Here is a 25,002-nt window from a genome sequence, read left to right on the forward strand (position 1 = left end):
CACCACTACAGAGGTAGTGCTTGCGACAGCCTTTGGCCGACAAACGCAGTGAAGGGGTTATTTGCAAATCGCAATTTGTTACTCGCGAATAAGGAATGTGTAGGAATCGCTATTTTTATAGCGATTCCTACATGCATAGGCTTTTGCGAGTCCTTAATTGTGAATCCTTAATTATCGAATATGTAGTGGCTCAGTATCAGTAATACCATTTTTAGGTTTCGCCTATTACCATTCGCTTGCGAATGGAATAGGCGAAAATTCAAGGGCTTGATCGACTAGTGAAACCACTACGGTTTCACTGCAGTTTCTTCACAGTGCATGTGAGGTCACGTGACCACAAAAGCGGGTCACGTGACCACACAAGCACGAGCATCTCTCTAATCCGCCTGCCCCCACCAGGCTCTCCCGCCCCCATCCGGCTTCCCTCCGCGTATCTGCCTGCCACACTTCTCCCCTCGCACGCATTCCCGCCCCCCCACCAGGCTCTCCCACCCCCATCCGGCTTCCTCTATTCCTCACCCTTGCTCGTTGTTGCTTTCCCGGTGTTTACTTTCTTCAACCATTAAGTCCTGCCGCCCGCAGCTTGTTGTCTTTGCCACTTCTTGTTTACCATTGCGCTGTAACTTTTAAATATGCTCATCTCCATTCCCCATCGCGCTGTAACTTTTAAATATGCTCATCTCCATTCCCCCTCCTCACCCTCCTCTCTCACCTACAGCAGGGACGCTCACAAAGCGGGTGCATTCCTAATTAAAGAAATCTACTTGGACGCTTCGTCCTTTCCCCTCCCTCACCCATCTATTTTTTTTATGGATGCATTGTCTGCTTCATTGTGTTTGTTAAAATGTTTGCTTACAAATATTTACACAAGCATCTCCCTAATCCGCCTGCCCCCACCAGGCTCTCCCGCCCCCATCCGGCTTCCCTCCGCGCATCTGCCTGCCACACTTCTTCCCTCGCACGCATTCCCGCCCCCCCACCAGGCTCTCCCGCCCCCATCCGGCTTCCCTCCGCGCATCTGCCTGCCACACTTCTTCCCTCGCACGCATTCCTGCCCCCCCACCAGGCTCTCCCGCACCTATCCGGCTTCCCTTGTCTCCCTACCCGCAGTTTAATCGTGGTAAGTTTGTTGGTGTCAGGAGCTTAGAATTCCATGTTTGACTCTCGGTATGATGCCATAGCTTGTTTCCTTAATTTCAATCCTTCTGGCCAGTTGTTAGACTACTAGTACCATGATGCAATGCCCCCCTCACATTATCTGAATCTACAAGTTAGGTCCGATGCAAGCTTTGTTAAACTTCCGCATTTCTGAGACGCAGTGAATCGTGCACGCCGGACTGAAATTTGACTTGCTCAAGCTTCTGGAAACAGGCAAGTTATGAGGATCTGTTCGACCGTGCTAGAGAGAGCGCACTCTGCATTCACGCACACGCTCACATCTTGTTTGAATCCATCCAGGAATTTACCGACATGCTAAGAGTCTGCCGTTGATGCCTTCATGAATGAAGTGAATTCAATCAGCTCCCGCGGTGCGGGGGCCCCCTGTGCTCCAGGAGCCCCTTCCTAGCCGTCACCCAGCAACCACTTTGCACTCTGTCCGAGCACAGACTTAGAGCGAATGCTGTGCATTCTCCGCATGGCTCTCTTCCAGCACCAGAGTACAATTGCTGTTCAATATTGGTGCCGGTCGTTCAGTCTATATCAGTTCGCTTAAAAGTGTAATTACTGAGTAAGCTGCTTTCTTGATTACACTCGTATATTAAATTACTTTACACAGGGTCACCGCAATGTGAAACCCTTCTCAAACTTCTCTCTATGACAACTGCAATCCACCACAGAGCCCATGGTTCAGGGGCAAGTTGTAGCAGTTTTGATTCATTTTTATGGCAACAATATACCCACGCAACTAGTCAAAGAAGTGTGACCACGCTTTAGGTCCACCTTTAATTGACAACAGTTACACGGGTAAAAGGTAGCTGAGATCGCGTTTTAAACTACGTTCAGAAGTTCTACTTTTCATGGACATTTACTCCACAAACAATGTGCCGTTTCAGTAAAGTCTACTCTACTCATACTAATGGTCGTTTTTGTACAGCTCTACTAAGCCCGTATTTTGTTCTTTACTATTTTCAGAAACCTGCATTTAAAGAGGACATATGTTCCCTCATGGGTTTCATATTGCTGTTTATTTTACAAGCGTGAAGGGTAAGGACAACCTTGTTATGCTTATAACGATAAGTAGAGCTAATTTTAATACTAGGGACAGCTATCTAATCACTCATTTTGTATTTCTTATGTGTATCACAGTGCTTGGCCTAGTCCCGGTCCTGAGGAAGAACCCTTAAAGAAATTTGTGGTTCTGAAATGCTTATATGCCAGCAACTTTTTTCTGCTTTTGCCTGCCTCTTTCTTCTTTGTCTGCCCCGGCACCCTTTCTTCGTGCTTCTTTCCCCTCTTTATTGCCAACTGTTAATTCTTTTCCCTTTATCCTCCTTCACTACCACTTTTTTATTCCTTCTTTATGTCGCTACATACCCCATCCCTCTCTCCGTCTTTTTATCTTCCTAGTCAATTTATTGCCCTCTCACGCTCCGCTGTCTCCCTTCCTTCCTTATTCTGTCCTGTGTCTCTTCCATTTGCTCTCGCCGTGTGTTGTAATTAGCACGGCCGTGCACCTCCCACCTCCTTTCCTACCACTCTGTCTAACTCATTCTCCCACGCCTAACACAGGCTCTCTCTCACAGACCATCCCCCCCTGTCTGTGTAATACAGACCTACGGGAATATGTGTGTAACATACATGGTATGTGGTCTCACGCTGCCTCCGTGTCTCACAACCCCCATGCCTGCATTACAGTCGTCTGTCTCTCGCCCACCACTCTTCTCTACATTGTTCGTCAGCGTCATGAAAATCTGTAGCTAAGTCATCTTACATTTGTGAAAGGCGGTTAGAAGGAAGGTAAAAAAAAAATACCTGCTTACCATTACAGTTGTACAAATGTAACAATTCTGACAACACTAGGTGACCCAAAATTGTAAGAGTCGCCTGACCACCTTCATATTACTGTTTTCGTAATAGTGTATTGAATTGATAAACAATTTGCTCATGCGCTTTTTTAAAGAAAGACTGACAATGCCATGAGCGAGCACGGGCACAAATTAAGCTGTGCTCTACCTCAACCCTCCAAAAAAGGAAAAACACAACCAAAACCTTCGGAAGCTGCCACTAATGCCCCGAGGAACGTGAAAACCCGACAATGGCCTTCAGAAGGGTTACAGCTCTTCCTAATAACCAAAACTCTATCCAGCATTGGCATTACACACAACAGACCTATAAGTACGTGCACAGCCACCTACCATAACAAGAGACAATAGCGAAGTAAGAAGGTTCAACAGACAGGCTCAAAGATCAGTACTCCGTAGTAACAAGAAGGTGACATGTGGCACTTAACAAATTAACAAAATGTAAAATAAATAAAGATGGAGGCAGTGCCAGCTTGAGAACCTGTATGAGGAGCCATAAAGTAGCCAAATGTGTTCTCCCACAACCTCAAATATCTATCTGCCCCACCCCCCTCTGACCAACACAAACTTACTCACACATACAACAAGCACTGGCGTTGCCAATAGGTTTCCCATTTGGAAAGTTGGAGCTATTGGTTTTGTAAATGATATTTTATATTTATATATTGTTATTGACAATGCCAATAACGATATATAAATATAAAATGTCATTTACAAAAACCAATAGCTCCAACTTTCCAAATGCGAAACCTATTGGCAACGCCAGTGCTTGTTTAAAATAGGGATTTTTTCAAATAGAAATATCACTTGCACACTAGTTACGCGTTCACTAGATGGCAGTCACGGACTGTTTTGACACTGTGTAATGAGGGGAATAATTGCTCGTTTATGCATCTTTTTCATACTACATAAAATTACGATATAAATACAAACTATGAAAGGAATCGCTCGAGACCTTTGTGGATAGCTACAGCTTGATTATCCCCCTTGTAATAGAGGAAACTGCCGTCATTTTACTGAGATACTACATTTCAGCTAGTAAAAAAAAAGGCATTGAACCATCAGCTGATATGAACGATATGCATTTTTCAGTCTGAAAGTAAATCGTTGGTTTGTTGTCTCCGGTTTTTCTCAGCACCATTTGGAATCTGCGCTATTTATATATCTGTCAGTCAGAAGCTCGCACTGTGATGATTTCACTATTTCAGAACAAACATGTATTCTCAGTTTGCAGACAAAGAAAGGGATTTTGATCACTTGACAAGGCTGCCATCTGGTGGATTAAAAAAGGTCACATTTTCAAATGCAATGGACTACTTGAGAAACAACCGTTTATAGCTAGAGTACTTTGCTTTATAATATTTATATGGCTTATGTTATTGTTGCAAACATTGAAGGCCTCATACAATGGGTACCGCTGGAAAAACAGTGTATGACTCAAGTATATTTATCAGTAAAGCAAATACATAAACATGTACACCTATATCTACGAGTACATGCAGAAATATATATGGCTAGACCTTTCAGCCTTAGGGTGGTCTTCCCTCAAACATTTTACCTTCACCCCTGCTACTTTCCTGAATTAGTTTTTGTTGGCTTTAGGACTCAGGGCACTTTACCACTACTAAAAAGTGATAACGTTTGTGTGATCACTCCCTAAAACATGGTAAAATTGACTCAACTTGAATGGCATATTTAGTTTACTTATAAGTCTCTAGTAAAGTGGGATACCACATACCCAGGGCCTGTAAATTAAATGCTACTATTTGGCCTTTAGAACGTATTGTGCCACCCACTTACATAGCCCTTTAAAACATGTCTCAGGCCTGCCATTGCAGCCTGCCAGCAATTGTAAAACTATTTGCCAGCCTAAAACTCCGTTTTTAGCACATTTAAGTCAACCCTAAGGTAGGCCCTAAATAGATTATAGTGCAGGGTGCATTGTATTTAAACGGTAGGACATGTACTTTTAAGTTTTACATTTCCTGGTAGTGATAAACTCACACATGTTTTTGTCATTACTGTGCGGCCTACCTCTCGCATAGGATTACATTGGGTTACCTTATTACATTTAATAAGTGTCAACGTTCGATTGGGAGTGAGGGGGGGACTCATGTTTGGTACCTAAGGAATGTAGTTTATAACCCTGCTGAAATGGCAAAGTCAGTTTTTAAGTCACAATTTTGAAGCTGGCACATTTAAAAAGTTGGAATTTTTGTGCCCTAACCAATTGGTGCCTGCAGCCTGTTTCTGGGTCACATGACTAGGTGCGAGTGGTAGTTGGCCTCTGACAATCCCTCCCAGACAGCCACATAATAGAGAGATGAGGTGTGCCAGGATGGGCCATCTCAGGCAGGGGGGGCAAGCTGTTCGCATCCCCACGTGCTCTTCAATAGGCTGTGCCTTGCTCTCACACAAATCACTTCATACTAGCCATTTATGCCTGTAACCAGGCTAGAGCCAGGACAAGGAGGCAAGACATTCCAAACACTTCTGTGGGGAGGGGGGGGGGTGCTCCAGAAATATCTCCAACTTCAAAGTAGGCAACAGGTATACAAAGGTGACCCTCATACCCACTCTTCAGTTCTCTTTCTGGACCTGTGGAAGAACTCTAGGAGGACCACTTGCTTCAGTAGCCTGATATGTACTTCAGAAGAGTGCTTTACTGCCTCAAGAACTGCTCTGCTGCCTGCCTTGCATCCCCAGAGGACTGCCCTGCTGCTTGAGCACTGCACTTATCCTTAAACCCAGAACTTCCAGAGTGACTCTAAGGGCATGTTGGCTGGCATCCTAATCAAAGCCGCAGGAACAGAAAAGGCTCCAACCTTCTTGAACCCACACATGGACTCTTCCTGAATGAGTCCTGACCCTTCAAGTGGCACCTCTCCAGTTCTGGAACCTTGGAAGTGGTGCTAAAGGTGTCCAGATAGGCCAAACCCAAAACCTGGCCCAAAAGTGCTCTGAGAACTGAGAGGAGACTGGGCCCTACCAGCTTTCCGAACCACTCAAGGTGCATCACTGGTCGGCCTAACTTTGCAGCAGCTCCCGCTAAGTTATTTTACGCAGCAGTAAATCGTTTTCAACAGCTCCAGGATGAAGGGTTGTACACCTTTACTACTGCAGGACATAAACAGGGTTTTATTGCTACAACAGCTCAAATTATATACAACAATGCATTGGGCGCTAAAAACAGCTGCAAAAATCTCATTGTAACGTTTAGAACCCCAACTGCTCAAAATTGCCCAAAACATAACCATGAACAAATCACTATGCACTGGAAGAATATTGAAGCATTTGCTTTGTTTAATACAAGCTTTAGTTTGGTAAAAAAATAAAACTTAAACCAGCTTTGCCTTTAGGCAATTAAAACAGAAGTGGAATACATGCAGAGCGAACAAACTGCTCAACTTTGCGCAAAACGTCTTTTAAGTCCACCAATGCAGTGTGCTAAAGTTTTTTACCTTTCAGGGCAGTTTCTCCACTAGTTTTCATCAGTGGTTGTTAAGTCCCCAGCGTAATAATTTGGGGCAGCAGCATCCGCATCCTCTGTAGCATCCACATTATCCGCCTCCGCATTTTCATTGTTTTCACCATCAATTCCCTTTTCATTTTGCTCATTGCCTTTCTCATTCGCTTCAGTGGTTTCCCCAACTGATTCTCCAGTTTCTTAAACGATTTCAAAGGTATTCTCATCCTTTGCATACAGTTCGTAGTTTGACTTGACTATTGGGTTATTTAGGATACTTGTAGCAGTGAGTACACTTTCCCTTTTTATTTTTTCCTTGGAAGCCAACTTGCTTTTTGCGTGATCAGATGATTTTATATCTTGCTGTACAGAACTGTGTAAAGCAGGAAAATAGACACTGCAGGCACTGCAATGTACAGTCTCCACTTTCATCATGTGATCATCAGCAGAAACACCTTCCAGTAGATCTTTTCTACCGTTTTTTCTGCCGCAGTCTGGTTAGTCTGCGCTTTAAGTAGAAAGGTCTTCTTAAACTTATTGACCATGCATTCATGCAAAAAGGACATTACAACTTTGTTGCATTTGGTTTGTTAATGTATATGATCTAAGGTTTCCTGGTGAGCATTTTCAAGGTGAGCTTCAATGTCCTTTTCTTCAGATGCCCAAAATTTGCAAATGTAACATTTAAACACAATCCTGTATCTATATCCATATTTTTCACAGTTTTTCTCCAGTCTCTGTCTTTGCTTCTCTCGTCTGGCTTCAATTCTGCAATTCTCTTCTTCCTCGCAATTTTTCTCTTCTTTCTGGACCAGGGTTCCATTTGGTCCAGGTTTGGTCAATTTAGGTGTTTTACCAAAAAACAACCCTCCAACTGGTTTACTAAGTGGTTGCATCATCAGTATTTTCATTCCCCTTCAAACAGGCCCACCAACACCAGACTTGTTCAGGTAGTCTCCAACAATTCCAGGTCTCTGCATACTGCCAAAATCCTCCCCTGCTGACGATCCTCCTAAAGCCTCACCGCTTCTGCTTCCAAATGCACCTTCAGGGTAAGAAGGTATACCACTCCAATGGGAGCCTGCAGGGGCAAGCTTCATGGGCGAGGGGGGGGGGGGGGGAGGGGGAGAGGAGAAGGTGGCCTGGCATATGATGTCCATTATTCTAGTGGGTACCTTGCACCAGTCCAAACATCCCTTATTGATGGTAGGTTCAAGACAACCTTTATGAAAAGCTATCCTAGTGGTAGCTGTGGAGAGCAGCCGTCAGGCTAAGTCTTGAAGGAATGTAAATCAGCTAGTTTTACCAGTCTATAATCTCTTGAATGATCAAATGAAAGAACACCACACCAGGTATATCTCAAATATATATGTATTTATTCTAAACACAAACCCTCTAGTCTCTTTAAGAGGCTAGAGGTAAAAGTACAATACAAGTGCTTCAATAGCACACAGTAAACTAGCACAGCATACCTTTTGCCCTAGGGGCCTCACAAACCATATACTAAAAAAGTGGTTTAAGAACCACGCGAGTGATAGAAGTGAGCCCTAGGGCCTGTAGAACCGCTAGGGAAACCAGGAACCACCCAAGGTAGGGACACAGGAGACCCACGGGGAAGCGTTCATTGTCTAAACACAGCCAAGAATCACCATTGACTTCTATGGAGAAAGTTTAAGTTAAGAGTTTTAAAGTTTAAGGACATTTAGGAGTGGACTGCGGAGAAACCCCTTTAGACTTAGACACTTCGAGAGTCAAGACCCACGGGAGCACCTAAGTACTTGTGTTACCTCACCCAGGGAAGCTGGGTGCATAGGTGTCTTTTCGTGTCAGGTTTCGTCATCGATTCCAATGGAGAGTGCGAAGAAGTGCTGCAGGCGACCAGAGGAAAAGTGTCCGGGTGGATCCAAGGGTGGATCGGAGATCTGAAGAACCTGAAAGCAGAGGGGACAGTATCTGGGTCACTAGCCAGTGACCAGGATGTCGACAGGAAGATTCCAGCCGATGTCGAGTGCTTTAAGGTGAGGTAGGTGAAGCTTAACTCTTCAGCCACGAGGACCAGGAGCTGGATTCAAGCTGTCCCACGAAGGATGTCGAGTGCTGCAGCGTCAGAATCCGGATTGGTCCCAACAAGCCTTGGCAACAGCAACCCATGCAAGATGACAAAGTTTGGCTTCAGTGCAGACCAGCAAAGTCTGAGGGACTCACCCTTTGAAGGGGAGTCAGAGCACGTCTGGAGCAATCAGGCAAGCTCAAGAAACAAAGGATTGTCATTCCTGGGGACCCACTAGCCCACGGACTAGAGATTGCAAAGGAGCCTCAAGCTGCGGTGAAGAAAACGGGCCCACGGAACACTCCTGGCGTGTAGGCCTCTCAACTTTGATGCAGAAGGTGCTCAGGGCAGGGGCTTCAAATACCCCAATGCATAACTTCGGGAAACTACGGGAAGTAGGTGCACTTGCAAACTTGCAGGATGTCCAGGAGCTCCGGTCCCAAGTCTCTCATGATAGCTACAGGTCTCAGCTTTGCTGGGGACTCGTGTCAGCCTCGGAGATGTTTGGAAGCCCTCAAGAAGGGTGGAATTCTACCCCCGCCGCCAGAACTGGTGGGGGGTAGGATTCCAAAGTGTTTGACACCAAACCCGACCTGTTTTGATAAAGCCAAACCAAAGTTAGCATTAACCGCGAGGATTTTAATGCACTTAAGAGTATATGGTATGGCTATATCATAGAACAGCTATAAGGAAGGGATTCCGAAAGCTGCAGAGGGGCTCAGCTCATGCTAGGGCACCCTCCCACACAAAACCAAGCACTCCGCCTTCAGGATTGTCAAGCCCTGCCTTAGGAGTGACTTATAGGTTAATATGTGTCATGTATATGTAGATATAGGTATACTATATCTAAGTAAAGGGTGCTTACACCACCTTACCCAGGCTGCAAGTGCAGACCTGTGGTGCCTTTTTGGAAGGCTTCCCAGGGGTGGTATAATACATGCTTCAGCCCCTGGTAGGCCTCTGGGGTACCTATGCACTTGGCACCTAAGGTCCCATTTCCTAGGGGCTCAAAAGGTAACTCAGTAACTAATCTGGTATGTACCTAAAGTACATTCAATCAATTTAGAGTGAGAACAGCTAGGCTGTGGTCAACCAGACTAAAGTCGAAAAACCAGTGAAACACAGCAAAAAGTGGGGGTAACCATAAGAAGCATACCCTACTCTCCTACAGGGGGGAGCAAAACTGATGTGTCCACCCACAGCCTGTCCCTCGAAGATTTATCAGACAATAGGGTAAAAGAGTTCAGGTTGCAGTTAGCCAAGCTTCAAATGTAGGAGAAGCTGGCTCTGGAGGAAAAGTGGCTGGCTCTGAAGTAATGGATGCTGGTCCTATCATCCTCAAATCAATGGGCTTGTTGAAAGGTTCAACAATACCCTGAAAAGCATGATTAGGTACTTACCTGAGCCCATGAGGCAGAAGTGGGATGCCCTTCTACCATGCCTGCTCTTGCCTACAGGATTGCACCACAGAAGGGGATTGGGTTGAACCAATTTGAGCTTCTCTATGGTCACTCTATTAGGGGACTTCTCAGTCTGGTTAAGGAGGGGTGGGAGGAAGCTCCCAAGAAATCATCCATGAATGTGGTTAGCTACATGCTAGCCTTCGAGAACCAGATTCAAAAAGTTTGGAAAAATGCTTCCGAGAGGCCAGTCAGTAGATCAAGGCCAGGTGAACCCTCCAGGCCAAATTAGAAACTATCCTGACCTAGGAGCTTCCAAAACCCAAACGGAAGCGAGGGCCTTCCTTGGCCTCACTGAATATTACATGAGGTTTGTTAAGGTAAATGGCACAATTGTTGCCCCTTTAACTCAGTTGACTTCTAAGAAGCATTCCAAGAGGGTGATCAGAACAGGGGTTTGCCAGAAAGAAAATGTACCCAAGGAATGTCTTGTACAAACTGATGAACCAGAGCATAGCATCCAGTGTTGTTATCACAGTTGAATGAGGAGGGTCTAGAGCAACCTGCAGCCTTCATCAGTAAGAGGTTACTTCTCAGGGAACAAAGGTGGTATTCTATTAAAAAGTTTAGATACGCCAGTCCCAGTCTTGCGAGAGACTTTGCTGTTGCTCTCCAGCGCTCTCACAGCAGTAGCGGCAGCAGAGTGGAGAAGAGGGGACCGTGTCAGGAGCCGCAGGAAACCGCGGGGAGCCTTGTGGAAGCCGCGGGGGAACCAGGTGCTGCAAGCCACATCAGGACCCGTGAAGAGTGGCGTGGAGCCGCAGGGAGCTGTGAGAGAGCTGCGCCATGCTGAGAGATGAGCGGGCTTTGGAGCTGGAAATTACTGAGAACGGAGACCTGAGATGTGACAGAGCAATACCCAGCCCGGCCCAGCATAGCGGTACAGCGGCGCAGCATCAGCGAGCAGCAAGGGGGCTACAGCACAAAGCACCGGGTGAGGTTAGTGGGCGAGTGAGAAAAAGTGAAAAGCCTGAACGCTCACCACCCCACCCACACATTCCTCACATCCCCCTCATATCCCCCACATAGCCCGGACCTTGCTCAGCCCCACCAAACTTCGCAGAAGAAAAGAGGAAGGGGAGAGACTCTCACAAGGAGCACAGGACACCTGGCTAGTGGTGGTGGCTATCGGTTGGGGGTTTGGAGTGAGCAGCGTGGCAAGAGAGCAAGTGGGAGTGCCCGCATGCACAAAGGGACAAAGGCAGTGCAACAGCGGAGAAGGCCGCCGGAGTCAAGACATTCCACTTTTGGCTTAGATAAACTACGTGGCGAGGAGAGCGGCCTAGGCAGCGCATGTAGAAGAGTGATCACAGGAAACAGAACAAAAAAGAAAAAAAATGTCCAAAAAACGAAGGGAGGGATTTTTACGTAACACCAAACCCCTGCAAATACCTTCTCCTGGTGTGGGAAGGAGAATGCTTAAGGGAACACTGATTAAACCAAAGAGGATGGACGCTGACTCTGATAAAGAAGCCCACAAGGGACAAACAACTAGGGTCACAAGGAGTACGGCTCAGAAATTTAGACAAGAGTCACACACCAGGAGCCTCCTTTTACAATCCTTTCAACATGGGCTCATCACCCATTATTTTCAGATCCTGGGCAGCTTGCCACCCACTGGTATGTCTGCGGGGGGGATGGGGGGGCTGAAGAGCCGATTGAGTTCACAGCGAGTAACCCCCAAGCATCTCGACCAGGCCAGGCACTCATCAAGCAGCTCAATATATTAAAAAAAAAACAAAAACATCTGGGGAGGAGGCCATCTCCTGCCCAACTAAGGGAGCCAGGAATACGACCAGGTCCAGAGATGGGATACATTGGCACAGGGAGATCGAAACTCGCCTGGACTAGTGGGTGCAAAGCACAAGACGCAGAGGAAAATAGTACAATATATAAAGGAAGGACTGGTGACTTAGACCCCGGGAGGCTCACAACAGTCGCTGGGATTGGAATGAAGCCCATTGATTTGATACACAGCCTTTCACCAATCAAAGCCTTGATCAATCGGCCCCAGGAGGAAGACAAGCCGAAAGTCATGGAGGGCAAAGATCCAATGCATACCAGTCCGTGAGACATCTCACGATTATGTTCAATGGTTTTATCTGCTGGACACCAACACCTTGACTCACCAGAGATAGGAGATTTCACCAACTCCTTTTTACTAAAGTTAGAGCAGATACCCTCCTTATTGGGAGAGGGGACGTGGCAGAAAATCAGGGCAATTATCTAGCGGGGATGTCCGTATCGACAGACCAGAAGGATCGAGATGAGCAAGAAAACACCTCCCTTCTGACAACGATCACAGAAGCACAGAAGTCAATAGCTAAGGCCCTGATATGGCAAACAACCAAAATAGAGATCCAAGTTGACCTTTTACAATCAATAGCCCAGTGCCTATAGAAGCTGGGCCGCAATTTGAATGAAATGGAGGTAACAATCAAATATAATCAGGCAATGATAGCTCAGACAAGCTCAAGTGCCGACATAATAGAAAAGAAGGCCGAATTGCCAGAAATATTGGGGGACATAGTGGCACTAACCAAGAGCAGTGGCGATTCGTTAAAAATACCACGAACAATTGAATCACTGGAAAAGGGCAATCTCAAAGTGGCCTTTAAGGGCGAACATGGCCGAACAAGGGAAATGGAAATAAAAGCCTGAGATAAGGAGAAGAACAGTCAAGAAACTCTGGCACCCCTGACAAAGAGTGACACAGAGGAAGCTCTGGCAAGATCTCTTACAAAAGGAAGACGATGAGTAGAAAATGACCATGGAGGGGGAAACAGAAGCCAGAACAGAAGGACCCATAATAAGGAGGACGAAGAAAAAGCTGAAGAAACAGCTGAAGTGATCAAAAATGAAAAGAAAATCCATCCTGCCGGCAATGCTGAACAGCCATAGACCTGAGGAGAAAAACCATCTCACTTCCACTCTACCCGATTTTTAATCCCAAACAAAAGATCAAGGGCCAGCGCCCGCTGGCAGACATAGAATAGGCCAAAGAAAGAGAAAGGGATGATGTAATACAACAAGGCAGGGTTCAAGAAAACCAGGCTGACCTATCACACCTAGCAGTGTTAGCATCAACTGCCGTCCAGGCGATAACAAACAGGGTCAGCATGGGTAAGGAGGATGCTGCCACACAAATAAGGCTCTTTGACCTATTGGAACTGGAGGATCACAAAGGCCCCATGGAGCACACTACATCCCCACTGATGGAGCAAAAGCATATAGCTAGCACGCTGGGAAATAACAGGGCGAAAGATGAACAACATTGGCGAACCTTGTTCAACCCCCCCCAGTTTGAGATCAAGCAGCAAGTGCAATGGGAGGGGGGTTGCACAAACAATAAATCTTGAGGAACCATATACATTATACGAGGTAGCGCTTACCCCCAAGTACCACATGGAAGGGCCTCACGACATCTTAAACAGAACTAATAACCTCCGACTCTTTGGCCATGTCAAATCACTGTCTCAGATCACATTGGAAAATATAGAGTGGGTAAAGTTCAAAAGGAGACACCCACGGTGATTCAACGGTCTTGGGCTTTTGGGAGTGTGCCCTCCAACGGGCATTCCTTGGTGAAGCCCAACAATTCGCAAGTTGGGGCATAGAAGTAACAGAACCCACTCAACCTAATTATCCCTTTGTCCTCATACCTCAAATAGAGGGGCCGGGGCCTACATCAAACCTGAAAGGCACCACCAACAACAGGAAACGAGGAGAATACATTAATGATCGCTCCAAAACACCAATAAACGTTTCTATCTTTCAAAGAGACAACCTGTGAAGAGCGCTAATGGATCAAACGAAACAGGCTACAAGAGGTGACAGCTGGCAACAGCACCCCTAGCCGAAACTAAGTCCCCGCTAGAGGAGGAAGGGCAACATTGGTGTGGGACGATCAATACCAACGCTAAAACTCGGACCTCCCCCAAGAATTAACCGTCAAATCATGTAACATCGCAGGGTTAAACAAAAAAGCAAGGACCAAGGAAGTACAGGACTACTTTGCAAAAGGGGACATTATTTGCTGTCAAGAAACTTGGTCAATGACATCAACACCCATAGTGGGCTTTCATGAACATCGGATTAATGCAACAACAACAAAAAACATCTTCGGACGTCCATTGGGCGGGGGGGGGGTGTCTTTCTATCTTCATAAGCCATGCGAGAAAACTCAAGGTCACAGAAATAAGAGTAAACTCCCCTCACCTGCAAGCAATAACAATCGCTGGGTTAAGGGAGGGCCACCTGCCGTTTAATCTGATGCTCATAAACTGTTACATCATCCCAACACCGACTACTGCCAGTATGGAAACTCTTACCAACACGCTGGAAGATAAATTAATAAAATAGGAGTACTACAATGTAATCCTCACAGGAGACTTTAACTTGAGAGGTTTGGAAAGTGCCCCAGGAAAACAAAATAAAGGGTGCAAGGCAGGCCCATTGCTCTGTCTTCTTAAAAATGTTAAACTCTACTCAACCCACTTCCTTATGAAACTATCATCACCCTTGTGGTGCTCCAAACCATTGTTTCGGAATATATCCAGTATAGACTATATCTTCATCAACGAGAAAACAGCTGATAGGTTGGAAGAATTCCAGGTGATGATAGAGGGGAAAGTGACCATAGGCTTCTATGCGCAAGATTTTACTTAGGAATGAAAGCAGAAAAGGATGGGAGAAACCACAGGGGACAACGGTTTCAGAGCCATTAAAAGAATAAAATAGACAACCTCTCTCGAAGGGAAAATGCAGGAGTGGGCATTAACCCGGCAGGCTCGTGGACCACAGGAGACCGACTCATAGGTGATCTGTCTCTGGGAAGAACTGACAGAAGACCTGTGGCGGAAGCTGGGCAAAAATCACCATAAAAAAACTCTGTCACAAGGCCAATTCTTTAAAGAACCCACAGACACCGAACAGCCTGAGACAATGTAAAGGAGCGCTAATGAAGGCACTTAGAAGAAGGAAGACAGGAGGGACATCAGCAGAAGGGGCCTTTATTGTTGCACTGAGAGCCACCTTCAGGACGAAAGTAGGTGAGCAGAAGAAGAAAGAGATGGAACAAATATGGCACATGGTATTTGCCCTGCTAAAGGAAAAGAACAACGCTAAATTATGGAGGTTTATCAACCGCCTGTGCTCTTAACCTAGGAGCAAGGAGAACAACATTGCAAGCAACGAGTGGGAAGTGTTTGTAAGGGAATTATATGTCAGAGGTACACCAGCTACAGAGTAAGCCCCTCGGAAGAACAACTGGGGAACAGGCACCTACACAGCCACTCTCCCCAAGCACACAGACAAAGCAGGAAAACAAAGCTTGAGGGCAATGGATTTATGGAAGCTGAAATAACGATGGAGATTATGAAAATGAGGAATGAGTGGGCGCCAGGCCCAAATGGCATTCCAGCCATGGCTTTTAAAACAGTTCAAACATTCTTTTCCACAGTCCCCACCCCCCCTATACAATTTTTCATATGAAACTGCAGTAATTCCACACTCATGGAAAGGATCTATCCTCTTCCCTATTCACAAGAAAGGCGACCACTCCAACCCCGCAAACTATAGGCTAGTGGCCCTGCTGGATGTAGAAGCCAAAGCTTTTGCCAGACTACTACTGAGAGATCTAGAAGATTGGGCTAATAACAACGAAATACTACCATTCTACCAGACCGGCTTCAGGATAAATAGTGCAACAACAGATAACATCATGGCCCTCAAAACGTGATGTGAAAGTCAGGCACCTGCCGCTGTTCTGCTGTTTTATTGATTACAGCGGTACAAAAGGGGGTGGTGATGGACGGAGCATCTGAACCAATCTAACACTCACACCCATTCAACAGATCTGGGTTTAATCCATCACCGTTCTTTAGCCCACTCTGCCACCCCAGTTAAGACATGGCCATATGCAAATCAGTCTGACCCTGTGCCTCATGGGAACAGTCCAGCCCGAATGGCCAAGCCATGCCTTCCCTGGACCGGAAACAAGCTTCCTAGGACCGGTTTCTGGCATTACAAGGGTCTTCAGCCAGGATTGCTTGAATCCAGTGGCAAAGTGAGCAAGGGACTCACGTCTGAGCATACCGTACCAACTTATGGCGAACAAAGCGGTACAAAAGGGGGTGTTGTTGGACGGAGCATCTGAACCAATCAAACACTCACACCCAGTCAACTGATTGTTCGCCATAAGTTAGCAGGGTATGCTCAGAAGTGAGTCCCTTGCTCACTTTGCCACTGGATTCAAGCAAGCCTGGCCATGTCTGAACTGGGGTGGCAGAGTGAGCTAAAGAACGGTGATGGATTAAACCTAGATCTGTTGACTGGGTGTCACCACCCACTTTTGTACCGTTTCATTGATTAAAGCACAGCTTTTGATAAAGTAGATAGGGGCAAACTCTGGGGAAAACTGTCATCCCTTCATGAGGGGACATGTGTACAAGTATAGATAAGCCCCACCGCTCTATCAGCAAAAGTTGAAACCAACAACGGACTGAAGCAGGGTTGCGTCCTGGCCCCCTACTATTTAATCTCTACACAGCAGACATGGGGGGGGGGGGAGCCCTGAAAGAGGCAAGTCTAGTTCCACCGAGTCTGGGCACGGCGAGAATGGCACCGTAGTGATGGACCACACAAGGGTGGGCCTCCAAAGAGCCCTTCAAGAGTTGGGGAAGTACAACAAGTAAAATCACCCGACAGTTAATCAAGGCAAAACGAAGATAATTATATTTGGCAGACACCCACATAAAAAACAAGCAGTCTGGAAGTTGGGAGACCACCGAATTGGGCACACCGCAGCCTATAATTATCTTGGAGTTTGGCTAAACAAGAGGGCAACATCGGCAGCTCATACAAAACATCTAACTGCTAAAATCAACACAGTAATTTTATCAATGAGACGCCTAAGTCAATTGACTAACCCCACAGCAGACCCCATGCTGAAGGTCATTAGGGCAAAACTAATTACGGCCATTAACTACGGTCACTTGGCATTTCCAGGAGCTTTAGACAAACTTATAGCAGCAGCACAGGTCAAAGCCCACAAGATAGTATTGCAAGTACCCAGGAACGCTAAGAGCATGAGATTATGGCTGGAATTAGGGCTCGGCAGACCGAAACTGGCCCGCCAGGGAGATCTAATAAAGTATTATATTGGCGTCCTTAAAGCACTGCACAACTCTCTCAAACATCATCTGGTAACAATTTTCAGAGAAGTGGTCTCCCCGGCACTCTAAGCTGGGCAAAGCTATAGAGACCCTAAGCATAGATCGAAACAGTCTGTCCCTAACAAATATCCCGCACAAGGCGTGGTCGAACATCATGAGACGGCAGGTCCACTCCATTTCTTATGAAAAAGATCTAACCGCACTCCGACATAACACCTACACGAAGGCATTGGACGAATCTTATACTTTGGGGAAAGCCCAACTATACCTAAGGGACGCACTAGGGGTCAGGCACGTAAGAAAATCTTTTTTAATGAGGCTAACGGCCCTCAGAATTGGGGACTTCAATCCAGCATGGTCATGAACAGACAGAGCCGTTTTATGTCGTCTATGCAAATACCAATGGGAATCTTGGCTTCATTTACTATGCTGTTGCCCAAAACTTACCAGCGAACAACAAAGGCTGCTTTGTCCCATTCTAAAAACCCTTGGCATCAGAACTTGCAAGGAGGCATCAGACAGGTGCTTCTCGGAAATAAAAACACACCACCTTGCAAGAGCGACAACATTTATTTACCAGATTGTCAGATCAACATGCCAACAAGGTGTTTCCGTAACACCAATGGGCAAAGAAGACCTCGCCCGCTACTTTAAGTGCTCTGACTGGAACATTGCTGCATTAAAATTAACTTCCCGGATTAAAAGCTGAAAGGTCCCTGTAACACAAGATTGCCTATCGGAACAGGGGTTTTAATCTCACAGGAGGCACCGGAAGGGGGGTGGAATGGGTGGATGAGTAAGGGGGATTGGGTTCCAATTTTAGCTTTTTACTGTAATGATTTTAAAAAATACATTAAAAAAACGAACGGTTAACAATCAATCAATATTGAAAAAAACTCCTTTGCAGTGGTCTGGGCACTGACGAAGCTGAGTCCCGGTTTGGGACTCACTTCTGGGTTCAGATGGACCACAGGTTCCTCAAATGCTCATGCAAATGAGGGGTCAAAATCTCAAATAGTTGAGGAGATTCATCTCCCCACACCTGTCCGTGTTCAGAACACCATTACTGATGGTTTGACCAGGTTCTTCAACAATAATGATGAAAACTCCATGGAGGTTGGATAGGTCTCCCCACTTTCAGCTGGACGGGGGGCACGTGATCAACCTGTAAGCCCTATGGTGGTCTCCCTCCATCCTTTTGCTTTCACCCCTCCTATTTTTCTGAATTCGTTTTTGATAGCCTTCTGACTCTGTGCATTTACTATTGCTAACCAGTGTCAAAGTGCTTGTGTTCACTTCCTAGAACATGGTAAAATTGGTTCACACCTGATCGACATATCTAATTTACTTATGAGTCACCAGTAAAATGGTATACTGTAAAACCAGGGCCTTCAAATTAAATGCTATTAGCAAGCCTACATATAAGGCACCCTTAAGGTAGGCCCTAAACAGCCCATAGAGCAGGGTGCACTGTATTTAAACAGTTTCAACTTGCAATTGTAAGTTTTACTTGTCCTGGTAGTGAAAACTCATACATTTCTCATTACTGTGAGGCCTTCCTCTCTCTCCCGTAAGATAACATAAGATAACATTGGATTACCTTATTACAGTAAAAGTGCTAACTTTTGAATGGTGATTATGTAGGAAACTCATGCTTGGTACCGGACGTATTGGTATTTAAAGCACGGTTTAATGGTAAAGTCATATTTTACAATGTACACCTATATCTATGTGTACATGTACAAATAAATATTGTTAGACTGGTCAGCCTTAGGGTGGGCTTCCCTCAAATGTTTTGCCTTCAACCCGGCTACTTTTATGAAATTCATTTTTGCTGGCCATAGCACTCCGTGCACTTTACCAGTACTAACTAGTGCTAAAGTGCTTGTGCACACTTAACACATTTAATAAGTGTGAACTGTTGACTAGAGTAGGTAGGAAATAATGTTTGGTACCTGAGGAATTGTAATTGAAAACACTGTTTGATGGTAAAGTCGGATTTTAAGTCTCCTTTTTCAAAATGGCTCTTTTAGAAGTTTTTATGATCTTACCGCACCGGTACGGCACACTACTGGTTTCCATTATTGAGAGCACCTTTGATCACGCTACATCGGTAAGTCTGTTCACCTCCCCATTTGTTTTTCACCCCCCGCGATTTTTTCTTTCTGATTTTGTGCTGCTGCGGATTCCTTGTTTTGCATTTTTTTTAGACCACTCCGCGCTGATAATGAACACGTTCTTATACTGACAGCTGTTGGTAAGTCCACACGTCGGTTACTACGACTTTCACCAATCTATTAAACTCAGTACAGAGCATTGTTAACAGCACTTTTTATTCTCCTAGCAGTTGTCTTCGTGAAACCTTCGCTCGTATTACTGTAACTGAACGCCATCGCTCCAAACGGTATGAGGCACTGAAAATGTAGTTACACGCACAGCTTTGTCACAAATCACTCACTAAGAATTATAGCACGTTCACCTGCATGACACGACGTGAAGCGTTCCATCACTCTTCTAGTCTTCTTTCACTCCTTTTCACACTTATTGATTTAGTTCCTCTTTTAAATTAACCTCCAAGTTTATGCAGCTAATGCAGGTTGGACATTTTCATTTCATTCTTTTTCTTATTCTGTTCATGAGCATGGCCTTAGATCGACTAAATCTCTTTAGCTAGCGAAAATTGTGACCATATGTCAGTGGAGAAGTGTGGCTTAACGGTTAGAGGCGGCAGACCCGGAGGCAGAAGTCGGCCCGGGACCAGAGTTCAATTCCCGACGCGGCGGGGTGCAGGACCAATGTCAGCGGGCTCGATAAATCTCGCCTCAGTGCCTCTCTAACCATGGGGTCCCACGCTGCAACTCTGGGCAATAGCTTGCTTAATCTCCACTCCGGCCCCATCACCGCCGGGGAAGCCTGGCTTCACCTCGGGGATGCCCAGTAAAGGGACCATCTCACAGGGAAAAGCCAGGACGGGTTCCCCAGTGGTACAGCGCTGGGACGCCTCCGGGTAACCACGCGCTCTATAAATCCAACATTCATTCATTCATTCACTCATTCATATGTCTGCTGCTCCTGCTCATATTAATTTACACTATGTATATACTGTGTCATTTTCCTAGATCCCCTGATGAAGGGCGACTGTTTTCTGCCCGAAATGCATTGGTATTGTTAAAGCTGTACATTCAGTGAATTGTTTTGGAACATGAAATCTGGACTATGTGAAATGCAACAGTTATCCAGTTTTTGTTGAATTGAACATAAAGAAACTCAACTTGAAACTCTCCAGTTTTTGTGTCTTTTGAAGATTCATGTTTGTTTAAACTTGTATCAGGACTATAAAGGACTATAAATGCACTAATAACAGAATTGAATTGAATAACTTATGTAGTACACTCATCTTGAGTGACTTGAAGCAGTGCACTGGGCTTGCCAGGAAATTATCTGGCATATTCCTCACTTGTATTGACAAAGGCTAGCAGAGCCTCTTTCCCGATGCAGGCAACTGCTCTCTTTACCTTTAAATTGTTTAATGGTTCAATGTATGATTATTGAGTTTACTGAGTGCAAGACGGTTGCATTCATCCTTTCTTTTAGAAGGTTGGCATTTTTTGCAACCTAACCATTTGGTGCCCACAGCCTGTTCCTGGGTCACTTGACTTGGTGTGAGTGGCAGTTGGCCTTTGTATATTCCTCCCAAACAGACACACAATAAGGGTATTAGGTGTGCCTGTATGGGCCATCTCAGGCAGGATGAGTAGGCGGAGTTGTACACAGCCCCACTTGCACCTCAATAGGCTGTGCCCCGCTCTCACACAAAGGACTTCACACCAGCTGTTTGAGCCTTTAGCCAGGCTGGAGCCAGTGTATGGTGGCAGGAAATTACTATCACTTTTGTGGGAGAAAACCTCCAGACGTTTCACACACTTCAAAGTAAGCACCTGGTATAAAAAGGTGACTCTCAGACCCACTCTTCAGGTCACTTTCCGAACCTAGGGAAGGACGCTGAGAGGACTGTATGTTACTATGGCGTGCTGTGTACTTCAGGAGACTTCTATGCTGAATCGAGAAGGATGTCTGAAGAATGCCCTAAGCCCCCTGAGGTCGGCCCGAGGTCTCCTTATGCCCTGTACTTCTCATTGAACCCAGGACTTCTTGCGTTTCCCCAAGGGCTAGTTGGCTGGCCTCCTAATCAAAGCCTCAGGGATGGAAAAGGTTCCAACCATCTTGAACTCACTCTTGGACCCTACCAGAGTGAGTTCTGGCCCTCCAAGTGGTGCTTCTTCACTCCCCTGGACATTTGGAAGTGGTATAAATGGTGACAAGACAACCCACATCCAAAACTTGAGATTTAGACTTTTTTGGCCCAAAAGTGGTCCGAGAACAGGGAAGAGACCGGGATCTACCTGCTTGTTGATCAGCCCAAGGTACATTACTGGATGGCCTGACTTTGTAGCAGCTCCCACTATATTCTTTTCCTCAGAAGTTCAACCTGTTCAGTGGCTCCTCGCAGAAAGGTTATCCAGCCTCTTGGCACCCTCATTGGCTACAACCCGCAGCTTCATCCCACTAGAGATTTGACTTCTAAAGACTAAGGGGCATTTATCAAAGTTTTGCATCGCCTTTGCACCATGCAATGTAATGCAAGGGCATCGCAAAACCTAGATGAGATTACTTACAGCATTGCATGAAAAAATGATAAATATGGCCTTAAGTCCAAATTAAGGAATCTTCACAGCAGACTCCACCAGCTGCCTTGCCCGGCTGAACTTTATCATCTCAGGCAGTTTTTCTTTTAATTTCTTTTATGTCCGATGGTAAACTGAGACCGGACCCAATCCACTTTGTGTATCCAAACCGTTCTCCATCGTGGTTGACCATACATTTTGACTGCGTCCCAGTCTCCCGCAGCTAGATGTCTGCCATTGGTGCTTTGATTTTTTAAGGTTCAGCGCTCCGTCCATCATCTCCTTGTGTTTGCTTTGTTCGCACTAAGTTATCAGGGTATGCCCAGACTTGGGTGCCTTGCTCACTTTGCCACTGGACTCAAGCTAGCCTGGCTGATGAAGGGTGTTACCCAGAAATTGGCCCCAGGAGGCTTGTTTCTGGTTCAGGGAAGACTTGGCTTGGCAGCTCGGGCTGGACTGTTCCCATGAAGCACAGGGTCAAGATTGATTTGCATATAGCTGGGTCTGAACTGAGGTGGCAATGTGAGCTAAAGAATGATCATGGATTCAACCCAGATCTGTGACTGGGGGAAGAGTGTCTGAAAAGTTTTAGAACTACGTCCATCATTTCCTTGTGTTTGCTTTGATTTTTTAAGTGGAATTGATCTTAAAGTTTAAAAAAAATCCTAATTCTGGTTATACCGAGTGGATTTTTGTTGGTTTGGTTAACTATTTCTAAATTCGTTTGGGATTTCTCTTTTGTTGTGTTTTCAATTTATGAATGTTTGTGTTCGGCATAAATACAGCATTCATGCTCTGATTCTAGTAAATTAAGAACATTTGGTTGGGGAGGTTTTTGCTTCTCATTCTCTAAGTAATAAAAATGCTATTGTTATTCTATTACAAAAGTATTTAAAAGTTTATGGTATTTTCCAAGGTATTGATCCAGAAGGAAGATTGTATTTTGTAAAATCAAAAGTAAATGAGATTCCTTTATCTATTTTTATGGCCCAAAAAAACTCTAATTTAGCTTACCGGAATTATATCAGTGACCCCTTCAATGCCAATTGTCCAATTTAAATGTTATGTTTTTTTATTCTGTATGTATGTTTATTTGTTCTTTTATGGCTTTAAGCCGAAATAAAGATTATTATGATGATATTAGCGATAACATTCTACTAGTGGCCTCTCACACAGGTAACGCTGTGGGACGGTGAGGCGGGGCAGGGCAGTGCGGGCCAGGAGGGGTAGTGGAGTTTGACATATGGTGGAAAGGGTATCAGTAAAGAAATAAATTAATCAAACCACTTACCTTGCGCTTGGCGCATTGCAGACTCGGTGATGCGGCAAGCGCAAGGTATGTGGTTTTATTTATTTTTTTACTTTAATCTTTCCCGTAGTATGTCGAACCCCACCACCCCACTACCCCACACCCCACCCCACTGTGTTACCTGTGCAAGCCGCCACTGCTTATTACAATAATCACATGACAGCTGGATAGTTGTGGGGATTGCAATCAGATATTTATCCCCTTTTTGGATAATAGGTCTATACATAAATGCATCCCAATAAGGTGCAAACGTGATTGAAAACTCAGTTACTCAAAGAATTCTCTCTGATAGTGGAAGGTTTACAATCCAGACCAATTCAAATTTTTATTTAAATCCTCCAGTGCAGGAATCTCAATCAAGAAACATTAACTGTATTGCATTCTGACATTGGTGTCATTTTTGTTTCAGTTATGCACAAATGATATCCGATTTTGACCTAGTTCCTTCTAGGAAAGGCAGCAAGTGAAAATCCAGCATCTCGATAAGAAAGGCCAATATAGACTTTAATAAACATACTAATGAGAAAGCCTGTGAATTTATGTTTAAAGGTTAAGCTACGTATGTTAGAAGAAGAAATATAATGGGTAAAATTGAAGCCAATGATCCGAAGATAAAGAAAGTAAGATAATTTATTCAATCAATACTCAATGAATATTGCAAAGTCATAGTTGTTCATTCTGATATTGCAAATGGTTTATGATTCTCCAAAGATTTATATAATGTAGAGTTAATTCATACAACTGAGGACATTATAAAATATTTCAAATATCTTTCCTGAAAGTTTGATCAATCCCTTGGTCTCTCCTTTATTGGAAATTGCTCTTATTGCAATAGCATTATGTAAAAAAGGTAAAGCACTTAGGTCTTTCAAGTTCTTCTGACTTCTATTCTCATTTCTCGAGCACTACAGCACCTAATTTATGTGAATTTTATGATCAATTTCAGAAAATGGGTTTGGCCTGAATCTAATTTTTAAAAGCAATGATTTTTTTAATCCCTAAGTCACTAACAGCTGTAAGATATTTGCAAATATTCAGGCTACGAGACTGGAATCTTCTATCTTGAAGTTAGTTAGAAATTAACAGTCAGAGTTTACTAAGATTGGATTGTCATCTAACAATGTTCAGAACTTGCTGTAAGTGCTGAGACATCATTTGATTACTTAGATTGAAGTTTTAAACAAAAGGCCTTAAAATGGCATATATTGGACCAAAATGTCTAAATGTTTTATCTAGATCATGTATATCCCTCAAGGCTCCATTTCAAGCATTGAAACACCTTACTTTGATAATATAAGGGCTGCTATTCAAGACCATCTTTTCGCTCGCCTTCTATTTAGCATTCCTTAAACTTAAATGCAGATCTTGGCTAAATTTCAGAAAAACCCAAATATTAAAGGATTTCAGTTTGGATTTCCTGAAATAAAATAGTCTACAAATACAGAAGACATTTTCATATATATTAGTAACCTTCCTTATTGTTACATGTTTTCTTTGAGGAAGATGCTCTGAGTACTAGAGTATCAGGGTACAAATTGTATATTACTAAGTCTGAAGTACTTCCCCTACAAAAGTATTGTTTTAAAAATGTGTCTAAAGACTATAATTTAGTTTGGAATAGTACAAAAAATAAATATTTTGGAACATGGTTTTCCAACACCATTCAAGACACTATTACATTTAATTAGCCTCTTAGCAGCTATGGAACGTCCAGCTCTAGTGCTGAACGTTCCATTGCGCAGGTGAGGTTCGAACGTCCAATGGCCGACGGCAGCACTCCTGAGGTAGTGGTGCCGTCGGCCGTTGGAATAGGCGCAGCACCTAAGAGGTTAAA

At 44.7% G+C, this 25,002-nt stretch overlaps 1 protein-coding gene and 1 pseudogene across 1 annotated transcript in view; both read right to left on the reverse strand.

Moving 5' to 3' along the window:
- The window catches only part of LOC147683350 (uncharacterized), a 120,106-nt gene that overhangs the window by 41,734 nt on the left and 53,370 nt on the right, over positions 1 to 25,002 (reverse strand). The gene's annotated exons all lie outside the window — the stretch shown is intronic.
- Positions 6,505 to 7,550, reverse strand: LOC147683351 (DBIRD complex subunit ZNF326 pseudogene; annotated as a pseudogene).

This window comes from Lissotriton vulgaris, chromosome 11 (assembly GCF_964263255.1).
Source record: "Lissotriton vulgaris chromosome 11, aLisVul1.2, whole genome shotgun sequence".
In the NCBI taxonomy this organism is placed as follows: Eukaryota; Metazoa; Chordata; class Amphibia; order Caudata; family Salamandridae; genus Lissotriton; species Lissotriton vulgaris.